This window comes from Cornus florida, unplaced genomic scaffold (genome assembly GCF_030987335.1).
Source record: "Cornus florida cultivar Cherokee Brave unplaced genomic scaffold, ASM3098733v1 CherokeeBrave_3.0.0_Hap2_Chr01, whole genome shotgun sequence".
NCBI lineage: Eukaryota > Viridiplantae > Streptophyta > Magnoliopsida > Cornales > Cornaceae > Cornus > Cornus florida.
Window position 1 is genome coordinate 57,931,637 of NW_026775571.1, and position 10,104 is coordinate 57,941,740.

The following is a 10,104-nucleotide window of genomic DNA, read 5'->3' on the forward strand; positions in this document are numbered from 1 at the left end:
TCTCGAGGATGCTGCTGAACCCAGTTTGAATTTGAATTCAAGACCATCCTTTGGTCCACCAGGTAATGTCCAGCATCCCTTTTCCACAGTTACCCCTCACACTAATACCAACCCTACCACTGACACAGCCCCAATTGTCACATCCACACCACAACCCCCTCGTACCATTGTCCCTACACTTGAATCTCACAAACCCAAATCCTCTCACCCAGTTACAAAACCCAACCAGATTGGTTCCACATCAACTTGGGCCTCTGTCGTCAAATCACACACAACTAGGCATGCATTACCTCCTGTCCAAGTCTCTAAACCTATGAGCCAAACCATTTGTCCACCCGCTGAAATTGAAAATGCAGGTCTATCCCTTATGAAAACAAAACTCCTTGGTTACTTTGTCCACAAGTGCCTCCTATTTGGTATGGTTAGAGACTTATCTACTGAACTATGGGCTGATAAAGGACTACTAGAAGTCACTAGCTCAGAGAAAGGATTATTCAAATTCCATTTCTCTTCAGCTGATCAATGCAATGCCGTTCTTGCTGATGGACCTTGGTTCCTAGCCAATAAACCATTAATCCTTAGCCACTGGGAACCTGCCTTCCAGAAAAAGCTTCACTCTACCATTCCTATGTGGATCAAGCTTTTTGGCTTACCATTTAATTTCTGGATTGATAGTGGACTAGGGTACATCTCTAGCATCCTTGGACAGCCACTTTTCGCAGACTCCATAACAAAAAACATGGAAAAAATAAGATATGCAAAAGTCTGTGTTGACATCAAATGCTACATCCGATTTTCCCCTCGCAGCTCAAGATCCATCTTAGCAATGGTAAAGTTGCCAATGTCCTAGTAGAGTACCAAAACTGTCCAGCCATTTGCTCTCATTGCAAAGTTTTTGGTCACACCAAGAAAACATGTTATCATTCCTTACCCTCAAAAAGGACACCACAGCCCAACCATGAATGGCAAATCGTCCCTTCTGGAAAACAAGCACCTAACCTCAACAATTGCACCCAATCCCCTCCATACTAGCTTTCTTCCTCCACATCCTCACCAAATCCAATCTCACATCACTCAGGACAGAACATCATCACCCATTACTTCAACAACAATGAAGACTTCACCATTGATCTCAGCCCTTACAAACCCACCCAAATGGTCCCTGAAACACCTACTGAACTATCCACTTCCAAGTTACAGTGCACTATTGTCACCCAACCACTTGAACTTCCACCAAATCCACCACATAAACCATCATCATCACTCCAAGTTACTGAACCTGAATCTTCAAACCTTTCTGAGTCCAATTCAATAACAAGCTTACTTGCTGACCTATCTAAACCTAAAACCAAAGAATCAAGCAAGATCAAGAGAAAGCTTTCTAGGAAATGCACAGTAGCACAGAAGAGAAATCTTCTCCCAAGGGGCAGTTTTTTCAACATAATCAAATGGTATCAATAGTCATTTGGAATATAAGGGGCCTCAATTGTCCCTTAAAACAAGCTGAAGTAAAGCAACTTATTTCACAAAATGGGGTAGACATTGCTTCCATCATTGAGACCAAAGTCAATTTAATCAATATTGACAGAATTCACAAATTCATTGCTGGTTCTTGGGACATCACCCATAATTACCAATTTTTTGACCTTGGCAGAATTTGGATCCTTTGGAATCCATCCTCAATCAATATTCAGGTGTTACAGAAATCAAGGCAAGCAATTCACCGTCGTGTAACCATTCTGAGCTGCAGAACAACTTTCTACATCTCATTCATCTATGCAGCAAATGATCCCTTTAAGAGAATCAGCCTTTGGACAGATATTGAAAGGCACTCTTCAACCCTCTCGTCTCTCCCATGGATCCTTGGAGGAGATTTAATACAATCAAAGTTGTTTCAGAAAACCACGGTGGCTCAAAGAAAACTTCCAAAGCAATGCTTGATTTCAAGACCTGCTTTCACCACTCCAATCTTGAGGACTTGAACTACTCAGGAATCTTCCATTCATGGTCAAACAAAAGCCCTGGAGTCTGCAACATATCCAAGAAGTTGGACATAGTTCTCATTAATGAATCTTGGAGCCAATCATTTCCCCTTTCCCATTGTGTTTTCCTCCTACTTGGAATTTCAGATCATTCACCAATGATCATCAAGCTTGGTAATCCGAGGCCTTCAAGGAAGGTCCTTTTCAGGTTCTTTAATTGTTGGAGCTCTAATGATGATTTCTTACCTCTGATCACCGAGCACTGGAAGATTGATGTTCAAGGATTCACCATGTTTTAAGTTGTAGCCAAACTCAAAAACTTTAAGTAACCTCTCAAGTTGAAATTCTCTAAAAACTTTAGTGCCATCAAGAAGGAGATTCAAGCTACTAAAAACCTTCCCTCAGACTGTTAAATCAAACTTGATGCTGCTCCACATGATATTCCATTGAGGAATCTTGAGAAACAGCTCTTGTCATCCTATAACAAGCTTAAATCTGATGAAGCGCAATCTTACCGTCAAAAATCAAGGATTAAATGGCTAAAGGATGGAGACTCCAACACATCTTTCTTCTTTAATTCCATATCCTCAAGAATCAGCAGGAACAAAATTTTATTCATCACTGCAGCTAATGGTGAAGTCCTTGACACTGCTGAAGCCATCAAAAGAGAGGTTGTTTCTCATTTTCAATCCACACTTGGGATGAACCCACACCCGTACCCAGGTATATCTCACTTATCCCCCTTCATTCAACCAACTGTGCCACTGTCTTTTCATGAATCACTTTGCTCTATACCTTCTGATGAGGAGATTCAAATGAGCATGTTTTCCAGCAACACTGACAAGGCTCCTAAGCCTGATGGGTATAATTCTTTCTTCTTTAAGAAAACATGGCCTATCATTGGCAAAGATGTCACTTTGGCAGTCAAAGAGTTCTTCACCTCAAGAAAATTACTTAAGGAAGTGAATTCAACTTACCTATCCCTTGTGCCAAAAAAACCCAACCCAACTTCCATCAATGATTATAGACCCATCTCTTGCTCCTCCACAATTTACAAATGTATTTCAAAACTCTTGGCAAACAAGCTCAAACCCATCTTACCTCACATCATTGGCCCATCTCAGTCTGCATTTATCCAAGATAGGCAAATTGATGATAGCATCCTGCTTGCCCAAGAGCTTCTCAATGGCTACCATAGGCACTCACCCTCACCAAGGTGTGCTCTGAAAATTGATCTCAAAAAGGTTTTTAATTCAGTGTCTTGGGAGTTTCTTTTTGACTTTCTAACTCTGCTGGGCTTTCCTAATACCTATTTGAATTGGCTTCACACTTGTGTCGCCACTCCCACCTACACCATCTCCTTGAATGGTGAGTTCCATGGGTTTTTCAAGGGAATTAAAGTTCTAAGACAAGGGGATCCTCTCTCACCCTTCTTATTTGTCATTGTTATGCAAGTTTTTTCATCTATCACTAACAAGCTCACTAAGGACCAACCTTTTAAATACCATTGGAGATGCAAAAAACTCTCATTGACATACCTCATATTTGCAGATGACTTTATGTTATTCTCATATGCTGACCTAACTTCACTACAAACCCTCAAAAATGCAATCACAACCTTCTCTACACTCTATGGTTTGCAAATTAATCAAAACAAAAGCCTCATTTTTTTTATCAGGTGTTAGCAATCAGCTTGAAGAGTCTATCATCAACCTCATGGGGTTTGAGAAAGGATCTATACCTGTGAGGTACCTTGGGGTACCTCTTGTCTCCACTATACTCAGAGCCAATGATTGTAGACTACTTGTTGACAAAGTTACTTCAAGGATCTCACATTGGACTAGTTGATAAGCGTCAAATATTGCATATTCAAGCGCCTTTAGCTGCATTAGTTAAATCCATTATTTGATTATTCTTTATAAATTATCTTTATTTGCACGTTTTTATATATTTTCAGGTTCATAGGCCAAAAAGGAGCAAAAATGGTGTTTTATTCAATCTTTGAATAGCAATGTGCTCAAGGCTAAGTTCTGGCAACAGTGGAATCTGACTTTGCTCGCCATTTTTGACAGATCAAACTTGAGAACTAGACTTCCATTAAAACATGACATATTTAGAGCTTTGAATTACCTTTCCAAATCTTCAAACGGTTCATCATTTGGAGTTTGGAGCAGAAAGTTATGGTTGTTCTACCAAAGTAGTACAAAGCAGGTCAAGAGGAAGGAGTATACTGGTCTAACTTCGAGCGCTCGAAGTGCTTAGTTCGAGCGCTTGAACTATGGGCAGACTACTCTCCGGGAACCATCACTTCAGCCCACTTGCACCTTGTTTCCCTCATCTCTGATTTCCATCTTTATGGGTTGGTTGGAGATGTCTTTTGGTGGGGTTTTGAGCCTTGTTTGGTGGAGATGAATGTCTACAAAAGGAAGAGGACCACACATAACATCATATCTCATCTTTGCAAGATTTGTGGAGAGAGAAAGGGGAGGAAAAAGATAGAGTTCTTGAAGCCAAGGAAATGGAGCTCAAAAATGGAGGTTGCATCCAAGCTTCTTCCTTCTTCTAAAGCTTCCATGGGTAACTAAACCTCCATCTAGGGAGGTGATGAGGCCCCTCCCTTGTAATCATGTTCTAATTTAGGCTATATTTTGGGGATTACAATGTATATTCTTTGGTCTTTTCATGGTTTAGAGCATTTTGCCTTTTGTAATGGATCTTCATGTATTTAAATGATTAATGTTGAGTCAATTATCTATCTTTGATGGTTTATTCTTTTAATCACGTTGCTTGCACTCTCATGGTGACAATGGTAGTGAGATCATAGAATTGTTTTAATGGCATGGAGTTGAAGGACTTTGATAGATCATTGCTTAGGTGAAACCTTTGATGATTTATGCTTATTTCTTACCTTCATGTGCTTCATCACTTTATCTAGGGCTTGATAGTCTTTCATTCAAGTAAATGTGGTTAAGCTACACCTTAGTTAGGTAGTCTAAACATGTTAACCTTTGATGGATTATGCTTGCTTCAGATTTAATGAACTTCTTGAGGATATTATAGCAACCAAGTGTTGCTATGTATCATGACCATAATATATATTGTTTTTCCCCCAATTTAGCTCTAATCTAGCATGTGTATAGGATGGAGGCGGATTCACTTCCCTAGTCCTCTTTACTTGTATTTCATCTCCCTTAAACTCTTACAAACTTTTAATTTATATACCTTAATTTCATAACTTAAGTGACAACCAACAAATCCTCTATGAACACCCCTATCATTCTAAAAAGACTCTAGACACTTAGGTTGCCATAGATTAGCGCAGTCCCAGTGGTTCGACTTACCCGACTAATAGCCCTATTTTACAATGATTCGTGCTATTGCGAAGGTTGATTTATAATTGTAATCGACTCAACCGATCAATTTTTGGCGCCGTTGCCGGGGACTGCAAATGGTTTAGCAACCGAATTTCTAGGTTTAACTTTAGTTTAATTGTTAATATTATGATTTGTGAATATTTCTTGTGTGGTTTTGACAATTCTGTTGTTGTAAGTTGTGTGAGATTCTAGGAACTCGGGGCTCACTGAGGGAACGCTAGCAAATTTGTAAGTCTAGAGGACTCCAGGTAAGTTTCTTGACCTTCTAGTTTCGAATTTGTAATATATTGTGCATGTGTTAACCTTAATGATAATTTAGTTTTAAAGCCCTGGTTGAGGCTATTATCTTGTTTAAATTTCGTGTATAAGCATCGGTCCTTGTCGTGGCCATTTAAATTCTATCTTGATAATTGAGGAGAATGGGAACATCGTATGTAGAGTTGTGAATGATGAATAGTAGCATTGATAGCATTATGTATTGTTGATGTTTGGCCGTAGATCGCTCTCCCTACCAACTCTTGACTTGCCCGTTGACATAAATTCACTTGAAAGAACTCTTAGACGAAACCTTAGGGAATCTTCTAGCGTAAGAGAGCTTGAAACTGAATTTAACACAATGGCTGAAAATGTAGGAGATGTTAGAAATGAGGGAATTAGGGCCGAAATTCCAAATGAAGAGCCAATGACTCTCAGGGACCATTTCATCCCTACTACATATGCTTCACCTTCATGTATAGTGATGCCAAACATTGATGCGGCTCAATATGAGATCAAATCAAGTACCATTCAAATGCTTCCATCTTTCCATGGCCTTGATAATGAAGATCCGTATAAGCATCTTGATGAATTCCTTGAAATCTGTTCGACCATCCGGTTGAGAGGTTTTCCTGAGAATGCACTCCATCTGCATCTTTTCCCATTTTCTTTAAAAGATAGGGCAAAGTATTGGTTAAACTCACTCACTCCGAATTCCATCACTTCTTGGGCTCAATTACAGCAATAATTCCTTAAGAAGTATTATCCGATGAGTAAAACCAACCAAATGAGGCGTTCCATTCTTAGCTTTTCTCAAACGGATAGAGAACAACTCTACGAGACTTGGGAAAGGCTACAAGAGCTTCTTAGAAAATGTCCGCATCATTTGATTCCAAAATGGCAATTAGTGCAAGCTTTCTATGCTGGCTTGACCAAACCCCATAGATTCATGGTTGACTCTTCTTGTGGTGGGATGTTCATGACCAAGAATGCAGATGAGGCTTGGACCCTACTAGAGAATTTAAGCAAAAATTCACTTCAACATAATTCTCATAGGGCTCCAACCTCAACCAATGCAAAGAACACCAACCCGTGTCAACCAAAATCAATAAGGGAGGAATCATCCTAAGTGGATGCTGATAAGCGCCAAATATTGTATATTCAAGCGCCCTAAATTACATTAACAAAGTCCAGTTATTAATTATTTTATGTAGATTAACTCCATTTGCATGTTTTTATGCATTTTCAGGTTAAAGTGCAAAAAGGAAGCAAAAATGATGCCTTGTGGAATTTTGAACAAAAAGGATGCCATTTCTGAATTTCTGGTAGCAGTGATCCTGACTTTTGTCGCCATTTTCGACCTAGCAAACTCAAGAACTAGACTTCCATCATAACATGAAAGATTTAGATCTCTGAATCAGATTTCCAAATCTTCAAGTGGTTCATCATTCGGAGTTCAGAGCAGAGAGTTATGATCTTCGTAACAGAGGTGCGCAGAACTGCCTGGCAGCACTGAAGTACTGCCTTTCTCCCCATTTTCAACCAACCAGACTTGAGAATTGGGTCTTCATCAAAACATGAAGTTTTTAAACCACTGAATCAGCTCTCCAAATCTTCAAACAGATCATCATTCGGAGTTCGGGGCACAAAGTTATAGTAGTTTTACCAAAGTGGGTCAGCGCTGAGCAAGAAGAGCATGTTGCACATTGCACTAATTTAGAGTGCTCGAGACCACTTTTCGAGTGCTCGAAAATTAGGCAGATTGCACTCGGAAATGGCTCAATTTCAGCCACTTGCACATTGGTTTCCTCAATGCCATCTTCCTTCTTTATGAAGTGGTTGGAGGTGTTCCTTGGAGGAGAGAGAGGGTTTTTGTTGGAAAATAAAAAGCTACCAAAGGCCACACATTGGCGATCCTACATTTTCTACAAGATAGAGGAGAGAGAAGAGAGCAAGAAAAAGGAGTTCTTCAAGCTAACAAAGGGAAGCTCGAAAATTGGAGATGGAGGAGGTCTTCAAGCTTCTTCCTTCTTCCATTGCTCCTATGGGTAACTAAACCTCTTCTAGGGAGGTGATGAAGCCTCCCATTTTGTTCATGTTCTAGATTAGGTTCTATTTTGGGGATTATAATGTATAAACTTTGGTCTTTTCATAGTTTAAGAGCTTATTACTTCTTGTAATGAATATTCATGTTTAAATGATTGATGTGAGTTATTTAGCTTGTCTTGATGATTCTTACATTAGTCTTATTGCTTTTATTTTCATAGTGAGAATGAAGATATTAACTATGAATGGTTTTCAAGGCATGTTGATTTTGAAACTTGATATTCCATTGCTTAGGTACCTCTTTTGATGGACTATGCTTGATTCTTACCTTTATGTGCTTCATCATTTGATTGAATGCTTGATGGTCTTTTGCTTAAGTTAATGTATTTGATACTACACCCTAGTCTAGGTAGCCCAAATGTGTTGTCTTTTGATAGACCATTCTTGTTTTAATCTCATGAACTTTTTATTGGTTATGAAACAACTATGTGTTGCTACATAATTCTTGATCATTGCTTATATAGTGTTTATCCCCAATTTAGTCTTGATTTAGCATGTATTTAGGGCGTAGGTGGATTCACTTCCCTAGTTTCCCCTTTTATTATCTCTAACTCTCATTTACTAGCACTATTGTTTTATGCACATTTGAATTCCTAGTTTAGTGACAAACAAAACAAACCCTCTATGAACACCCCTTATCACTCTAAAATGACTCTAGACACTTAGGTTGCCATAGATTAGCGCAGTCCCAGTGGTTCGACTTACCCGACTAATAGCCCTATTTTACAATGATTCGTGCTATTGCGAAGGTTGATGTATAGTTGATCAATCGATCAATTTTTGGCGCCGTTGCCGGGGACTTGCAAACAGTTTAGCAACCAAAGTTTAGGGTTAAATTTAGTTTGATTGTGCATATTGTGTCTTGTGAATATTCCTTGTGTGTTTTGATCATCTTCATGTTGTAAGATTCTAGGGACTCAAAGCTCGCCGTGGGATTGCTAGCAAATTGTAAGTCTAGAGGACCCCAGGTAAGTCTCGTGACTTCTAGTTTCGAATTGTGAATATCGTGCATGTGTTAAGCTTAGAAGTAGATAAATTGCAAGCCCTTGTCGAGGCCATTTCAATTGTGTATTTTCAATTCCAAGCATCGGTCCTTGTCGTGGCCATTTATTTTCTGTCTTGATAATTGAGGAGAAAGGGAACATCGTATGTGGAGTTGATGATAAAGATTTGTTGTGATGATGTTGTTGTGAATTGTTGATGTTTGGCCGTAGGTCACTCTCTCTTCCCACACTTGACTCGCCTATTGATATAAATTCACTTGAAAGAACTCTTAGACGGAACCTTAGGGAACCCACTCTTACAAGGGACTCTGAAACTGAATTCAATATAATGGGGGATAACGTAGGAAATCCGGGGAATGAAAGGGCTGAAATTCCTAATGTAGAACCAATGACTCTTAGAGATCATTTCATTCCTACCACCTATGCTTCTCCTTCTTGTATAGTGATGCCAAACATCGATGCAGCTCAATATGAGATCAAGTCTAGTACCATTCAAATGCTTCCATCATTTCATGGCTTTGATAATGAAGATCCATATAAGCATCTTGATGAGTTCCTTGAAATCTGTTCGACCATCCGGTTGAGAGGTTTTCCGGACAATGCACTTCATCTCCATCTTTTCCCATTCTCCCTAAAGGATAGGGCAAAATATTGGTTGAACTCCCTCGCTCCCAAGTCTATTACTTCTTGGGCTCAATTGCAACAAGAATTTCTTAAGAAGTATTATCCGGTGAGTAAAACCAACCAGATGAGGCGTTCCATTCTAAGTTTTTCTCAAGTTGATGGAGAACAACTCCACGAGACTTGGGAAAGGCTACAAGATCTTCTTCGAAAATGCCCTCATCATTTGATCCCAAAATGGCAATTAGTGCAAGCTTTCTATGCTGGCTTGACCGAAACCCATAGATTCATGGTTGATTCTTCTTGTGGTGGGATGTTCATGTCCAAGAATGTGGATGAGGCTTGGACCTTACTTGAGAATTTGAGTGAAAATTCACTTCAACACAATTCTCGTAGGGCTCCGACCGCAACCACTCCAAACAACACCAACCCTTGTCAACCAAAGTCAATAAGGGAGGAATCATCTCAAGTGGATGCCATCGCTCATAAATTCTACCAATTGATGGCACCACATCTTCCTCCTTCATTGTCTCAAAATTCGGCAAGTTCAGTTTGTGCTTCATGCACTAGTCCATTCCATCTCTCGGAAGATTGCCCCACACTGGAGCAATTTCCCAATCCCAACCAAGAGCAAGCTAATGCCATGTTCTCGCGGCCCGGGAACAATCCATATTCCAACACCTATAATCCGGGTTGGCGAGATCATCCGAATTTCTCGTGGCGGCAACAAGCCCCACAAAATTCCCAATTCCAAAACCAAGG